At 43.6% G+C, this 17,919-nt stretch overlaps 1 protein-coding gene across 1 annotated transcript in view; it reads right to left on the reverse strand.

Moving 5' to 3' along the window:
- Positions 1 to 10,232, reverse strand: part of NPY (neuropeptide Y) — a 110,386-nt gene extending 100,154 nt beyond the window's left edge. The window contains exon 1 of the mRNA XM_054726262.1: positions 10,191 to 10,232. The gene's annotated coding sequence lies outside the window, so the exon portion shown is untranslated. The remainder of the gene's footprint in view (positions 1 to 10,190) is intronic.
- Between the last annotated feature and the right edge of the window lie 7,687 nt (positions 10,233 to 17,919).

Genomic DNA, 17,919 nt, shown 5'->3' on the forward strand with positions numbered 1-17,919 from the left:
GATGGGGGGAAAGCTATTGAAGACCTTAAGAAAATTATAAGCTAATAAATAAAAATAAAAATCTAAGATATATAATTCCAGGAAAAGTGGCATAAATCAAACAGCCCTTTCTAACAAAATAACTCAAAATAACCATGATTAAATATTATGCAAAGTGCTTTAATAAATCTTTTTACTTTCCAAGACCATATTATTTACATAGATTTAGTAAGAACTTGTCCTCCTTTTTCCCAGAATATAATTGGAATATTCAAATTTATAACCTTGACCATGCTAGAAATGTCACATAGAAGAACAAATCTCATTTAATTGGCTATGATAAACATATGATTAGGGAGCAGGAACTATACATCACATATGAAAATGATGCCTATAAATTTTGTACAAAAAAATATTGGCTTGGCACCTGCTTAGTGGCTTATGAAATCCTAGCTTTGTTGGTGGTAAAGAATGCCATGTCCTGGCTGGCCAGCAACAGTGAGAACTGTAGGAGCCCCTGTAGTTACAGGTACTGCAGGTGAAACCTGGGCGATCGCTGAAGGCTTTCTATAACTTTCTGACAGAAACCAACTCTCAAGCCCTGACCGGTTTGGCTCAGTGGATAGACCGTCAGCCTGCGGACTGAAAGGTCACAGGTTCGATTCCATTCAAGGGCATGTACCTTGGTTGCGGGCACATCCCCAGTAGGGGGTGTGCAGGAGGTAACTGATCCATGTTTCTCTCTCATCAATGTTTCTAACTCTCTCTCTCTCTCTCTCTCTCTCTCTCTCTCTCTCTCTCTCTCTCTCTCTTTTCCTCTCTGTAAAAAATAAAAAAATAAAAATCAATAAAATATTTAAAAAAAAAAAAGAAAGAAAGAAAGAAACCAACTCTCAAGCCTAGTATCCTGAGGCTCTGGCTTTGTTAACCCCATCAGAAGGAAGTATTTGTGCATTAACCAATATTCCTTGGTTTACCTATGTTTGTAAAACCAGCCAAATAAAAAGAAAACATCAAATTAATGATGTGAGTCATAAAAGTGTGACGAACCTCCACCTTGGTGGATAAGTAAGGACAAGGAGGGTCTGTGGAAGCAAAACTGACACCTTGCTCTGTCTCGTTTACGAGCAAACTGTGCCCCTCGCCAGCAGACACTGTGCCCCTGAGAACAATAAAAACAAAACTAGAAATGAATCAGGATTGCCCTGTCTAGTTCTGATTCTCAAAGTAAATAAGACCTTGAGCCATTAGATGATGACCTTTAAAAAATAACAAAAAATAGCCCAGCCGGTGTGGCTCAGCATCGACCTATGTACCAGGAAGTCCGGGTTCAATTCCTGGTCAGGGCACATGCCTGGCTTGTGGGCTTGATCCCCAGTGGGGGGGTGTCAGGAGGCAGCTGATCAATGATTCTCCCTCACCATTGATGTTTCTATCTCTCTCTCCCTCTCCCTTCCTCTCTGAAATCAATAAAAATAAATTTTTTTAATAAAATAAAAGTACTTTATTACTACGTTCTCCAGTCCTGATAGCTCCAAATATAGAATCCCCTCTGAGTATAAGACAATCGAGTGAGAAAACTGCCGCTTTCCCACCATGAACATAGTCTTGGGAACTTTTCTTTCTTTTCTTTAAATAACTGCTATGTGTTTTATTTCGAGAGGAGTCTTGAAAAGCCTGGACTCCCTTGCAAAAATCTCTTTGCAAGTAAGCTCCCTTTTGTTCTCAGTGCCCCATCTCTGTGGCTTCCTTCCACATGTGCAACCCTGCCTTCTACATGCAGCCCCTACACAGTAGCAGCTTGGACAAATTCCTTAGGAACCTGCCTCACATACCCTGACGCTGGCTCCGGGGCACCTGGCAGGCAGCTGTCCTTTACTGCCCACAGGGATGGCGGCTTCCATGTCCTAAAAAGCCTTGAACAGCTCTGAGCCTCTGCTGTTTGCAGCTGGCAGTGACATGCGGCCATCTCTCCGGCACCACCAGGTTATCATCCGTTTTCAGCCCCACGGGCTTCGCTCACCAAAAGTGCTCCCCCTCCAGCTCAACAATGACCCTGAGAGGAGCAAAGAGAAGCAGGCTCAGAGGGGGTCTCTGGATATTAAATGAGCCCAAGCGTGGCGAATCCGCAGCGGATTCATCTACTTCCTTTCCATTAAGAGCCTGTCTATATGAACAGAGTCACCCTGCCTCTCAGCTGTTACCTGCCTCTTCAAAATGTTAATGCAGCTTCCAATTAGATTTTTTTTCTCTCCTGTTAATCTTGGTTCTGAAACCAGATGACTGCTCTACCTCGGCTGTCAATCCAGTAAGCCAAGTCTCAATTAGCCAGCCTGGAGGTGATTGCCATCCTGTCGCTTCACTCTTCAGACATTCTGCCATTTCCCGGAGCATGCCAGCCCCCTGCCTCCCCTCTCCCCTCCATCAAAGTGCTTTTGCTAAAACTGCAGCTGCAGAGGTCACAGGGCTGACTGGACATCTCTCCTGTAGGTCTGGACACACATGAATGTTAGGAATCTTAGTAGATGAGCGTCTTCTGCTGGTGCCACCAGGAGTCTACAACTGACCCTGTGAGACCCTCCTGTGAACTGTGGGCATCAGGAGTATAGATGGAACTGGAAAGACCCAATGCAGACTTTCATTTTTAAAATAACATTTTAAAAAGAAGGAAGAGGAATCTGTTTCCCACTTTTAATAATGAGAGATGAATGGTTGAACTCTCTTTTCAGTAAACCTCACCTAAGAAGTTACCTCAAACTTTTAGAGAGGGTGGATAGGTGGGAAGAGATCAAAGAACTTGTATGCATATGTACATAACCCATGGACACAGGGAATAGGGTGGTGAAGGCCCGGGGCAGGAGGTGGGGGCGGGCTAGAAGAGGTCAGTGGGGGATAAGAGAGGACATATGCAACACTTTCAACAATAAAGGTTTTATTTTAAAAATAATGATTAATTAATAAAATAAAAACTTTTAAGTTCTAATAAGATAATGTAGATGAATATTCAGTGAAATCATAAGGTACAATATAAACACATGTTAAAATTTTTAAAAAGAAACTTTTAGAGTTCTATTCCAGGTCTGCCAGTAACTGGGTGACCTTGAGTAGAACCAGTGGGACCACCGTTGTTGGCTTATAAGATTGGGGATCTTCTGTTAGACTTGGAGTTAAAAAATATAAATTTATTCTCTTTATTCTATTCTAAAACCAGACTAAAATGAGTACATGGGAGAAGAGACAAAAAAAAATAGGGGGTGGGCAGGTATATTTGGGATGGCCTCTATGATACTCTAGATCAGTAGTTCGCGACCCACAGGTTGAGAACCGCTAGCAGGGTCGCCCGAGACCATCGGAAAACACAGATATTTACATTACAATTCATTAACAGTAGCAAAATTACAGTTATGAAGTAGCAACGAAAATAATTTTATGGTTGGGGGTCACCACACATGAGGAACTGTATTAAAGGGTCGCGGCATTAGAAAGGTTGAGAACCACTGCTCTAGATAAACCATAAAATGATCCATAAGTGCTGAGTATTTGGGTTTCCCAAAGAGATAGCCAATCATTCCACATGAATCTATCAAATGACAAGTACACGTACACACAGCTTTCAGTCAACTTTTTAGCTCGTTGCTACCAAATATGAATACATCAAAAACATCCTCAGATAGTTGAGGAGAGCCTCACACAAAAGTCTAAGAATCAAACATACAAAGAGAAGAAACTCAAAGGACACAGACATACTGTAGGCACTAGCCAAAAAAACTAAAAATAAATAACAGACCAACATAAAGTATAATTAATATCATCATCAGTAAGAGAAGATATTGTACCCTAAAACAAGATCAGTGTATGGAAGGAAAAGAAAGAGGGAGGGAAGGAAGTGGAGGAAGGTAAAGAGAGGAGAGAAGAAGAGCCAAGAATAAGAAAGAGCTCTGGCAAAAATAATAATAATTACTATTATTATTATTAAAATTCAAAAGAAGAGTTGATAAATGAAGTGGGGAAAATCTCTAAGAAAGTAGACCCAAAAGGCAAAGAAAAGGAAAATGAGACAGAAAAGATTAGAAAATCAGAGAATTATTCCCATGACCGAATCTGATTAACAATTCTCAAAAGAGAAAATGAAGTTATTATTACCTAAATAATACAAGGCAAGAACTAAAGAGCATGAATTTCCAGCTGTGAACGAAAGATCCTCCTAAGAACCAGAATGGCACTGGGCTTCCCAACAGAAGCAGTGATGTTCGAGGGCAATGACACGACACCTTCAGAAGTCTTGCAGAGAGTGATTTCTACGACTCATGCCTACACAAACCATCAGTCAGTTTGCACAGGGAAGTAAGATCATTCAGACATACAACGTCTGTCAAAGCTTATCTCAATGCACCTTTTCTCAGAAAGCAAATTTATCAGTTAGGAATTGTATAGTGACAGAGCCAATAGAAGTCAGCTTAAACACGTAAATGTCTATTCTTTGTCCCTCTGGTAATAATAAGCCTAGAGGGAGGGCATCAAGGCAGCACATGACTCCAAGAAATCATCAGAGACATAATTCATCCTATGTTTCTGTTATTAGTATACTAGAGGCCCGTTGCACAAAGAGATTTGTGCAATAGGCCTTCCTTCCCTTGGCTTCCAGCACCGGTTCTCCTCCGGCACCTGGGACCCAGGCCTTCGCTCCGGCAGGAGTCTACAGTCTTCATCTTCGCTGTGGCCAGAGTGCCCCTCCTGTAGATCCCTTCCCCCCACCCCCTCTCATAGCAGGCGTCCTGCCCCTGCCCGGCCACTCCACGCCTGGAGCAGCTGGGTGACTGCCATCTTTCTCCTTCTAATTTGCATATTCCCTCCTGATTGGCTGGTGGGTGTAGCAGAGTGATGGTTAACCCTTTGCACTCGCTTGCTTTTTTCTCGATTCCTGCTACTGATGCTAACTGTGTCGAGTCACACTCGACATCCGAGTGCAAAAGGTTAATTTGCATGTTTCTCTTTTATTAGTGTAGATTCATCCTCATGGTCACTATACAGCTTTCAGAGGACCAGCCACCACATCCATATTTCAGGCAGAAGAGAGGGAGAAAGAAGCACGCACAGAGGGCAAAAAAACTCTCTTAGAAATCCCATGCATTTATACACCATGGACCCCAGCTTTCCACAAGGGAGACTAGGAAGCATAGCTTTTATTTGAGGGCCCAATAACAGAATGATTCCAATAAATAGCAAGAAGAGGATAATGGCTAGTGGTTAGGCATCTAGCTGTGTAATGAAAGATGTACTCTACCAAAACGAGGGGACAAACCAAGACAAAAGGCGACAGGGTGCCTGAGACGGAGATGAGCTAGCACAGTGTGGGGCGAAGGGCGGGGGCGGGGGGGGGGGGCGGGCGATGGCGAGTCCTGCACAGCAGGCTCACAGGCAGCCCGTCTAGATGGAGGCCTCCTGGAGACGTGGCTACAGTGGTTGGAATTTCTGATGTGTCCCGCCAGGCATAAGAAGCTTTAAAGGTTTTAAATTCTGTTGGATGATGTGACAGAAAGCTAAGTACAGAGGAAAATAAAGTTGCACAAGGAAAGAAATGTATTCGTTAGCATATACCTTGGTTCATCAGTAAACAATACATTTCCATACTAAGACTATTCAATAAATATAGTTTTTAAAAAACTAGGATGAAAGGCGGGACAGATGGCACAGATGGAGCTGCCAGTTTTGAAGGGCCCTGTGGGGAGGAGGAACCAGTGGTCATTCGGTCCCAAATGTGGAGGCTGGGTTTGCCCTGAGCCCAGGCACCTCTTCTTTCGACCCCTGGAGGGTTGGAGGAGAAGGGTCAGGGCACAGCACCTAATTCTTTTCTTCCGCCCAAACGCTGTCTTCCTCTCCGAGTCGCGATCCCTCTCCTCCAGACCTCAGAGCACATCCACCACCAATCTCCTGTCTGTCTGTCTGTCTGTCCGTGCTGCTGAGTAAATGCATATTGTTCTACATCAGAGACAGGGGCTTATTTTTTAGCTTCAAAGCTAACGGATTGAGTGTCCTTGCCCCTGCTGTAACCTGTAAACTTCCTGGAGTCAACGTCCTCCAGCCAAAGACCACCAGGAATACGCTTGTAGTGAAACAGCTGAGTTTATTGCTTGTTGCAATTTTTTTTTAAAAAAAGCACTCCATCGGGAACTGGAGTGCCTCTCAGTAAAAGGGGCTATAGAGAATTTAGTATAAGATTGTGGCTTGGCCCTAGCGGTTTGGCTCAGTAGATAGAGCGTCGGCCTGGGGACCGAAAGGTCCCAGGTTCAATTCCGGTCAACAGCACATGCCTGGGTTGTGGGCTCAATCCCCAGTTGGGGACTTGCAGGAGGTAGCTGATCCATGATTCTCTCTCATCGTGATGTTTCTATCTCTCTCTCCCTCTTCCTTCCTCTCTGGAATCAATAAAAAATATTTTAAAAAAAAAAAAAAGATTGTGGCTTGTGTTAGGTGATTAGGGGAAGGGTTTAAAGAAGCAGAGTTTTGTTCTGAACTGGCTGCTGCAGGAAGCAAACGTGAGTTAATTCTAACTTTGGGTGTCTTAACAACTCTTGTCTGGAAGGAGGGACGACTACACGAATGCCAAAGCCGTACTTGGTAAAGGGCAGCCATCACTCACACTAGCCCGGAGAGGGGATGGTGGATGTTTGGTGGTCTGGACACCGTTCAGACTGTGTTTTACCAGGAGGCAGACATGGTTGCAGAGCTTGGTCCATCACGACCACAGAGTGGCCTGGCCCGACGCTGACGTCCTGTGACACTGCTCACATTCAGCAAGCAACAAGGGCCCGGCCTCCGAGGTGCCGTGTGCCCTGTGGGCAGCAGCAGCTGGGGCTTCGTGCACCTCTGGTCCCCTCTGGCACCGGGGACCATGGCGCTGGTACTGCGGGCTCCGCCAGGCAGGTGCATCCCTGGGAGAGCGTTTCCTCATTCCAGGGAAGGCTCACCTCCAAACAGGCAAAGCTTCAATAAACGGGCTTTTTAGCTGTAGGTACATGGAATAATTTTTTGCGACGAGGGCAAGTTTTCTTTCCTCTAAATGCGCCTTAGCCAGACCTACTCTAAATCACAGATGTCTAAAAAACATCTAAGTTCCCCAGGAGCCGCAGAATATGAACGTGCGAATCAGATCCCTAAACCCGCGGTGCTGGGCCTCATAGGAGGCACCAGACCGGCTGCCCCAGATGAGGTTCCTCTTGTTAGTTCCGGGAGGTCTACTACAAGAAGTCTGTGGGAAGTGGCAGCTCCTATCAGTGAGCAAACACAGAGGAAGCGGGTGGCTAGCATGAGAGGGGTGGAGTGGTTTGTCACAGAGGAAATACAGTCACCTCCTTAGAATGAAAATCAGAAAAAATGTCCATGCAATTTACTTTAAAGCCAGTGACTCCAGGGAGAACAGACCAGCTTAAGAAATGCGTTTTAGTCTTTCAGTCAGAACTCTCGCAGTGGGAAAGGAAAAACACACACACACACACACACACACAAAAAAAAAAACAATCAAAAAATATATATAATAAAGAAATATGCAAATTAGCCCAGACACCATAATGCAATGACCAAACAGCAGGGACCTGAGCAGCCGCAGGCTCCCAGCATCACCAGCCCCCGCGCCAGCACACCCTTGGGCGTGGAATAATGACACATTCACAACGAGCCCAGTCACTGCACAGGGGGCTGCAGATCAGGGGGGCTATGGAAGCAGGAGCTGCAGATTGGGGGGAGCTGCAGATCAGGTGGGCTGCAGATTGGGGGGAGCTGCAGATCAGGGGGCTGCAGATCAGGTGGGCTGCAGATTGGGGGGATTGCAGATCAGGGGGGCTATGGGGATGTTTGTGCAGACATTTTAAACAACTTCCACTTTTAAAACTGAATTGAAAAGCATAGATTGTTGCTCTAGAGAGCAATGTTTTGGCGGGACGCTGAGGTCACCTTGGAGGCTAGAACCAAAAGCTACATGATAGCAAGTGTTGGTGAGGATGTGGACAAACCCGAGCCCTCACACACTGCTGTCAGAATGGAAATGGTGCGGCCGCTCCTCAAATGATTAATATCAGTCACATGGGACCCTGCAACCCGCCACTCCGAGGTGTACACCCAAGTGAGGCAGCCAGTCACAAAACGCCCATTGTGTATGGCCCCATTCCCATGACATGTCTGAAAGAGCAGTGTGCAGATGACTGGGGGGGTGGGGGGGGCAGGCAGCTAGATGGGGAAGGTGGCACCAGGTTTCTTCTAGAAGCAATACATTCTAAAAGTGACTGGTGGTGCCCTGGCTGGTTTGGCTCAGTGGATAGAGCGTCAGCCTGCAGACTGCAGGGTTCCAAGTTCAATTCTGGTCAAGGGCACATGTCCAGGTTGCGGGCTCAATCCCCAGTTAGGGGGCATGCAGGAGGCAGCCGATCCATGATTCTCTATCATTGATGTTTCTCTCTCCCGCTCTCCCTTACTCTCTGAAATCAATAGATAGATAGATAGATAGATAGATAGATAGATAGATAGATAGATAGATACAGATATAGATATACTAATAAAAGGGTAATATGCTAATTAGACCAAGAGACCTTCCGGACAAAGCCATGGTGGCCAAGGCAGAGGCAGTTAGGGGCAATCAGGCCAGGAAGGGAGGGCAGTTGGGGGCAAGCAGTCCGGCAGTTGGGGGGGGGGGCAGTTGGGGGCGAGAAGGCCAGTGGGGGGGGGGCAGTTGGGGGTGAGCAAGCTGGCAGGCAGAGTGGTTAGGGGCGATCAGGCAGGCAGGCAGGTGAGCGGTTAGGAGCCAGTAGTCCCGGATTGCAAGAGGGATGTCCAACTGCCAGTTTAGACCCAAACCGGTAGTCGGACATCCCCCGAGAGGTCCCAGATTGGAGAGGGTGCAGGTGGGCTGAGGGACACCCCCCCACCCATGCACGAATTTCGTGCACCGGGCCACTAGTAAATAAATAACAAGACATACTCATTGAACTCCTGGGATAAACGTTTATTTAAGGAGAAAAGTCAGGGGTCACAAAGGTTAGAGATCTGATGAGGCCAAGCTGATCCAACGGAGGGAGACAGGAGACACAGAGAGCGAGGGAATGGTGGCCCGTGGACCCAGGGCTCAGAAACTCTCAGGGCCGCCCTCTCTCAGTGTCAGGTGGCAAGGTAATGAGAACAACGAGGAAACTATGCTTGGGCGACGGGGACACTTGCAGGAAATGTGCAGAACATTTGCACTGATTTAGAAGGGAAGACGGGGAAAACCAGGATGGAACACTTCAGGAATTAGGAAGTGAACTTCCAGCTTTGCAGGCAGATACAGCCTGCACAGTGAGCAATGTGCCCGGGATGTGGAGACGATTAGTGGTCAGGAAGGAAAGATGCCAGGATAAGGCTCAGCCTAGCGGGAAAGGAAGGATTGCCTCCTGGCCTGGGTGAGAGGTGGGATGCCCTGGCTTAGGGAGGGAGTGCGGTAGCACTTGCTCAAACAGCAGAGAACTCAGTGGGGCCCCAGGAGGCCAAAACTGAGCCAGCTTGAAAGAAGAGAAGTTCTTGTTGGCAGAAAGAAAAGTTTCGGCTCCTGTGTATGTTTCCTTGGCCTGATGAGCTTGGGGCTGGGGCCATGAGAATTTGTGAGTCCTACCGCCTAGGGCAGTGGTCGGCAAACTCATGAATCATCAGAGCCAAATATCAACAGTACAACGATTGACATTTCTTTTGAGAGCCAAATTTTTTAAACTTACACTTCTTCTAATGCCACTTCTTCAAAATAGACTCGCCCAGGCCGTGGTATTTTGTGGAAGAGCCACACTCAAGGGGCCAAAGAGCCGCATGTGGCTCGCGAGCCGCAGTTTGCCGACCCCTGGCCTAGGAGTAGGTCAGTTATGAGGAGGATGGGGCATTCTATATGCCCAGGGTGTTGGGGTGCAGAGGGAAGCCAGACTTCACAGGAGGAGGCCCTCTTACTATAGAAAGAGCAAAATACAAAAGTGAGAATTGGAGCTTTAATCTTTGAACTTCAATGAACAAGCCATAGGTTTCAGTTTTGAAGTCTTTTTGGACTTTAAGAAAGTCTTGTTGGCCTGGGGCAGAAGGCAAGGCAGGCTAGACAGGGTCAATAGCGGGGAGGGGGGGACATATGTAATACTTTCAACAATAAAGATTTCTTTTATAATATTTTAACCAAAGAAAAGGAATAAGGGAAAGTGCATACTCACATTTAAAGACCCTGGCATACAGCTGGCACTGTGAGATTTGAGCTATGTTCCAGTTGGCTGGCGTTTAGGTCATTTAATCATCTCTGGTGAGTTATGCTGAACTGTGTGGATGGACATAAGTGGATTTACGATATAGAAAAGGGAATAAGTTTTGGACTTACGGTACAGTACGGCCTTGGAGCCACTTTAAGTGAAGTCCCATCCCCCTTGCTGGTGTTTTCTACACCTTCAAATCCCTGTTTCCTGGGTCTGGTTTTTTGTTTGTTTGTTTGTTTGTTTGTTTGTTTGTTTTTTCAGAAATCTACTTAAGACAGCCACTGTCTTCAGAGCTGCTAGGAAACCAACTCAGTGAGATTTGCCTACTAATTGACTAGCTGTCTTAGCAGAGCTGCTTCTTCCCACCAGAGAGAGAAGAGAATATTTGAGAGCCTGAGCAGAGTTGGAGAGGCTTTAAAATGAGAATGCAAACGTACAGAGCACTGGATCCTCTATTTTTAACGTGTATTCAATTCTAACCTAGAAACCCTGGAGTTTATAAGATCTTGGGGGAGGGGGGAGGGGGAAGGAGGGTTTTCTAAATCGTTTATAATCAGAATTTTCTTGTCTTTGCCCTCTCCTGTCTTTCCTTCTTAGTCCCTTCTTCCAGAAAAAAATAGAATTTCTCCCTTTTTCTGTGAGCAAAGCAGCCACTCCTCTGAGGAGATGGCACCTGTGCCCCTATGAACCTCATGGAGTTCAAACTCAAGGACCTTTTTTTGACATCAGAGAGAGCCTGAATGAAAATGGTCTCCGTGTGCTTATCTAAGGGGTGGCTTTCCTGAGTTGCAGGCTTGATTTTGAAGGCAAAAAAAAAAAAAGATACATTAATTAGCATAAATACTTGCTTCAGCATTTCCCCCATTTATTCTACCTGAACAGGTGCACAGTTCTTTAATCATAACTGTCAAGAAAGGAAAGCTTGCAATTTCCACTCTTTAAAAAGAGAGAAAGATGAAAGAGAGAGAGCAGAAGCAAAGAAGAGGGAGGGTGTGAGGAACAGACACATACACTGAAAGACAGGGAGTGGGGGACAGAGTGAGCGGGGAGAAGAATGAACACAAGATTTTACATTTTTCTCTGGGCTTTTTGTGAATAACTGAGAACTCTTGTTGAGTAGAAAAAGATAGTTTTTAAAAGATTTATCTTACAAGTAGGGAGAGAAGCTAAAGACCTTTCAGAATATTCAAAAAAATAAAGGAAGAACACTCAGGAGAAAGGATTAAATTACATTACTAATTATTTGCATTTACCCTTCCTCACCTTCCTAGGGAGGTGGATATTATAGAGAGGATTTTTTGAATGATCACATATAGGGAGAAATCCAGGGAGAGACAAATTGCTTTGCTAAGAAAAGAAATAGGGGGATAGAAAGATCTAGAAAGGAAGATGCAGAAAGAGGTACCTGGAGGAACACAGGAAGGTGTGGAGAAGGCACGGGAGAGGAAGCACGAAGAAAAGGTATATACAGATATTTATCTATAAATATACATATACACTCCTATGTACACACACACACATATCTACACATACACAGAACCCGAAAGGAGGAAACTGAAACCTCAAGGCAGACGTGGGTAAAAGCATTCAGGGACAGGTACTTGGGGTGTGTAGGAGGAATAAAGTGCAGAAACCCCCACACTCAGTAAGTACAAAAACCCATGAAGACCTATAACCGAATCTCCAGCGCGGAAGAGGTGCCAACCCTTTCTCTCGCGTCACCATGCATAGGCTGGAGCACAGTTCATCAGAACGAGGGGCGAAGGAGCATCAGAGAGAAATCTGAGCTCTTCCTGAGAAAGTAGTAGTAATTTTCTGCTGTGCTCACTCAAACCCTCGAGGCAGCTGAACAACCACTGGTTGGGTTGTCACGCGTTGTGAGCTTATCTAAACAATTATCAACATCAAAATTACAAAATCACAATTTAGCCCATGAGTCATCCGTGGGTTAAGCAGCTGCCACTGTGAATTTAGCTCCATTCTTAACTCACTTCCTGTAGTTTGATAGAGAGGGGTTTCTACTTGACTCATTGAACACTTGAGCAATCAGAACTATGTTAACCCTCTGATACCACAGGACATCTCCATTTAAAAAAAAATCAATGTAGAGGAAAGTGACTCTCCATGTCAGTTACAATAGAAAGGCATCGCATGGCTGAACCAGGTGTTATTTGCTTGGCTCTCAGGACGAGTAAGTTTACGATGGCCCAGCTACTTGGTTCAACACACCAAAACCTTACCTGGCACCTGGCATCCCCACTAAAATGTCCTTCATACCCTTTTTTGTGATTTACAGTACTAAACCAAAAGGAACGAGGGTATTTTTAAAGTCCTTATGACTGGTGCCTATATCAAATAACCTACTTGGAAATATAGTCACAAATGTTTCTCCCAACATTCAGAAGGAATCATGCTACAAATAAGAGAAAGTAAATATGACAAATTGCTACCAAAGTGAAATATATCAGAAACAAATACAAATCCAGTAGAAAATTCTCTCTAGAAAACAGGGCCTGTACCTATTAATTTATTTTACTTCTAAAAACTATGCCAAGAAGTTTATAATAATCATATATACAAAAAAATATGTAAAAAAGGAGATAAATATATTAAATGTATAATCTATTGCTAAACAATTCTGTTGAACATTACTAGACAACTTCTTATATCACACAAAAGGATAAACTCAAAATGGATTAAAGACTTAAATGTTAGACTCGAAACCATAAAAATCCTAGAGGAAAACACAGGCAGTAAAATCTCAGGCATTCCTTGGAGCAATATTTTTTCTGATATATCTCCTCCAGCAAGGGAAACAAAAGAAAAAATAAATAAATGGGATTACATCAAACTAAAAAGGTTTTGCACAGCAAAGGAAACCATCAACAAAATGAAAAGACAACCCACTGAATGGAAGAACATATTCTCCAATGATACATCTGATAAGAGGCTAATACCCAAAATTTATAAAGAACTGATAAAACTCAACATCAAATAAATTCAATTAAAAATCAAATAATTCAATTTAAAAATGGGCAAAGGACTGAATGGACACTTTTCCAAAAAGGACACACAGATAGCCAATAGACATATGAAAAAATGTCACTAATCATCAGAGAAATGCCAATAAAAACCACAATGAGATATCACCTTATACCTGTCAGAATGGCTATCATCAATAAATCAATAAAATGTTGTCGAGGATACAGAGAAGAAGGAACCCTGTGCACTGCTGGTGGGAATGCAGACTGGGGCAGCTACTGTGGAGAACAGTTTGGAGGTTCCTCAAAAACTTAAAAATGGAACTGCCTTATGACCCAGTGATTTCACTTTTGGGAATTTATCTGAAGAAACCCAAAACACTAATTTAAAAGATTATATATACCCCTATGTTCACTGCAGTGTTATTTACAATAGCCAAGATTTGGAAGCAGCCCAAGTGCCCATCAGTAGATGAGTGGGTAATAAAGCTATGGAACATTTACATAATGGAATACTACTCAGCCATAAAAAAGAAGGAAATCATTGTGACAGCATGGATGGACCTGGAGAGTATTATGCTAAGTGAAATAAGCCAGTCAGAAAAGACAAACACCCTATGATTTCATTTATATGTGGAATCTAATGAAGAAAATAAACTAATAAACTAAATAGAAACAGACTTGTAGATATAGAGGACAGACTGACAGCTGTCAGAGGGGTGAGGGGAGGAGGCTGGGTGAAAAAAACCCTCATTGACAGACAACAGTAGGTGATTACCGGAGGGAAAAGGGGTTGGGGAGATGTAGAAGAGGGTAAAGGGGGGATAAATGGTGATGGAAAGCAACTTGACTTGGGGTAGTGAACACACCACATATTATACAGATGATTTTTTTTATAGAATTATACACTTGAAACCCGTATAATTTTATTAACCAGTCACCCCAATGAATTCAATTAAAAATAAATTAAAAATTTTTAAATAAAAAGAAAAAATAAAAACTATGCCAAGGAGTTTATAATAACAATCACATATATATATAAAAATTTGTGTAAAAAAGAGATAAATTAATATATTAAATATGTATTGCTAAACAATTCTGTTGAATATTACATATGATATTAATAGCAAAATATAAAAGAGAATAAGATGGCTTACAAATGACTCATTTCCTAACACCAAAAAGAAAGTATTAAATAAATAAGTAAATATTTGCAGAAATAATATAAGTTCCTCGGGAAGAGAGGCCATTTTCCTTGTGTAAAATCCTAAACAATGTGTACCACATACATCTTCATACAAAGGCCATGAAACAACATAATATCTTCAACATCCATTTTACTGGCTCCAATGTCTGGGGAGAGGGTCTCTGTCTATGAGAACAGTCACTACTACTGGGGCATAAAGAGAATTATTGACATATTTATAACCCCCAAACTTCAGTTTGGGAAAATAGGCCAAGTATCCTTTTTGCAACAATGAAATGCTCACAGGTTTCAAAAAAAGAACTACCCTCCAGTTTTCCCTACATCTTCACAGAAGGATCTCAGTCCGTCGTGACATGGCCCACAAACTAGGGAGTAGGCTGGTGAGAGAAGCAGCAGCAACGCCAGGAGTCTAGGGGCTGCAAATGCTAACATCCATCCGCATCAAGTAAAAAAATGAGCTAAACCTTCCCGAAAGGAGCTTTCTAAGATCCTAGAAAATCGGTATTATCCAAAGAGTCAAATGAAAGTATCAGAGCTGATTTTCCTGGCGGGGAGTGGGGGGAGGAGGTAAGCGAGTGTCCGCTATCTTTGGCCGTGGAGGTTCATTTGCTAAGGAACACAGCTTTCATCTTTACCACGGCTCCATTCAGACACTGTTTAATTAGGTTAATAGAAACACTGAGAATGTTGATAGTCTTTTCATTCATCTGCACAAACAGAGGCGGTTGGAATTCAATTTTTGGAAAGCATGATACAGCCATCTGAAAAAAGCTTCCCCTTTATTCTCTCCCAGAACACATTTTTGGTATCTTATTAACATTTTCCAAATTGAATGAATCTGTCTCTTTGTATTAGCAGATAACTGAAGAATGGGGAAAGGCCAGCAGTCATTAGCAATTTATCGTCCTTGCTGATAAATTGGAACCTGGGCTGCCCAGAACATTAAGTTATAAGGGCAGCAGAGCCATCGGGAGCGTCAGTGATGCAGCCCAAATGATGTCACACACACTCCACTTCCTCCGGGCGCATCAGCCAGCTGAGGCTCCTTCCTCCCGTTCAGCTCTGCACAGGTTGTCCATCACATGCATCTTTCCCAACAGCTCTGCTAAGCCACCGTGGCTGCCGTCTTAAACCACTCAAACAGAATAAGAAAGGAAAATAGCCATGAAAACCAACAAAGCAAAGGATCAAGAGGGGAACCGCTTTCTCACACGTGCATAAAATTCACTCGCATGTACCAGGAAACAACTTGTCACACATAACTAGGAATATCCTGGGCGTCTATTTATTAGTACGAACTTCACCACGACCTTACTATCTCTCCAGTTTCATTTTCTACCCCGTCCCCTTCCCATTGGTCACAGTGCTCTGACCACAATGGACTTCTTTCTGCTCCTCCAACATGCCAGCCTCACTCTCTGCGCAGGGCCTTTGCACTGACTGCTCCCACACAGGGAACATTATCTCTGCAGATCCCCACACAGGCCTGCTTCTCATCACTCCAGTCTCAGATGAAATGCTCACTTTTCAAAAAATCTATCCTTGGCCTCTTCTCTCACCCCACCACCACCTCCTGCTACTATCTTGTTTTGTTTCCTTACAGGCACTTACAATTATATAAAACCATCTATGTTTACTTTTTAAAATTTGTCTTTACTCATGTATTTTTAGATGTACAGAATTAGATTAGCCATACCATAATTTATTTTTTTAATATATTTTATTGATTTTTTTTACAGAGAGGAAGGAAGAGGGTTAGAGAGTTAGAATCATCGATCAGCTGCCTCCTACACACCCCCTACTGGGGATGTGCCCGGCAACCAAGGTACATGCCCTCGACTGGAATCGAACCTGGGACCCTTCAGTCCACAGGCCGACGCTCTATCCACTGAGCCAATCCAGTTAGGGCTAGCCATACCATAATTTATGACACACCCTCATCATTGGTCCATGCGTGACCAACTTTATTTAATTAATTGGTTTTTTTCTAATAGTGAGTTCTCTTATTTGTAGCATGATTCCTTCTGAATGGTGGGAGCAACATTTCCAAGTAGGTTATTGGCTATAGGCATCAGTCATAAGGAGAGAAGGTCCTATTCCAGGCCTCGCTAGGTGGTGTAAATGGCTATCTTCTCCTTCTCTAACCAGGGTCTTCCCTCTGTGTCTGCCTGCCAAGTTCCCCTTTTCATAAGGACACTGGTCATAATGGATTAGGGCCACCCTAATGACTTCATCGTAACGTAGTTATCTCTGTAAAGGCCTTACTTCCAAATAAGTCCCCACTCTGAGGTCCTGAGGGTTAGGACTTCAGCAGGTGAATTTTGTGAAGACACAATCTAATAATCTCAAGCACTTGAGGTCAAGAATGTGTCCCAGTATACAAAGGTTCCTACAGCTCCACACCCCTACCCACGTTTCACATTACCCATCTTTTAGTTATCGCCATCCTGTGACAACTAAAGCAGCACCTCATTATTTTCCTTTGCTTTTCCCTAAATACTCGGTTTGAGAATCTCCTTGTGTTTCAGCCATTTGTGCTTCATCTTCTATGAATTGCATGTTTATAACCTTTGCACCTTTTGACCATTGAGATTACACTGTTTTTTCTTGTTAATTTACACAATTCTTTATTTCAGATAATAGTTCTCGTCACTTTTAGACAATGTAAATATCTTCACCAAATCTGTCACTTGTTAACACTGTCCTTATTTTTTTTAAATATATTATTTTTTAAATATATTTTATTGATTTCTTACAGAGAGGAAGGGAGAGGGATAGAGAGTTAGAAACATCGATGAGAGAGAAACATCGATCAGCCACCTCCTGCACACTCCCTACTGGGGATGTGCCCGCAACCAAGGTACATGCCCTTGACCGGAATCGAACCTGGGACCCTTCAGTCCGCAGGCCGACGCTCCATCCACTGAGCCAAACCGGTTAGGGCTTGTCCTTATTTTTTAATATAACCAAACCTATGGAAGCACTGCCCTGCCTTGAGCTTCCCCTCCTCCGTTGTCCTCCCTCTTCTAGGCACTGGAAATAAGTCCCATTGGTTGAGCTCTTCATGACAGGCGCTGTACTAAGTCTTTAAACTTGTCATCTCCTGTAGCAGCCCTGTAGAATAGTCATTAATATTCCACTGTGTCAAGAGAGGAAACTGAGGGTCAAAAAACTTGCCCCAAATCACAGAGCTGGTGAGTGGCCGCACTAGATTTCAAACCACTGAGCAGCACCGATTCTACTGCAACATTGTGGTTTGTTGTGACAAAGACATAGAACTACATACAACGATGTACTGAAGAGCTGCTTACTTCTTTTACAAATATAACTGGTTTGCAAATGAAAACATACACTGTGTTCCAAGGCGCCTGTAACTACCTGCTTGGTTTTTCCATAACGGTACAGTACAGTGGAAATAGTACGGCTTTTGGAGCCAAAACCCTAAATTCAATCTCAGCTTTGCCACTTTCTGGAGAGCTGACTCTTAGACAAGTCGCATAAACTA

This window comes from Eptesicus fuscus, chromosome 14, assembly GCF_027574615.1.
Source record: "Eptesicus fuscus isolate TK198812 chromosome 14, DD_ASM_mEF_20220401, whole genome shotgun sequence".
NCBI lineage: Eukaryota > Metazoa > Chordata > Mammalia > Chiroptera > Vespertilionidae > Eptesicus > Eptesicus fuscus.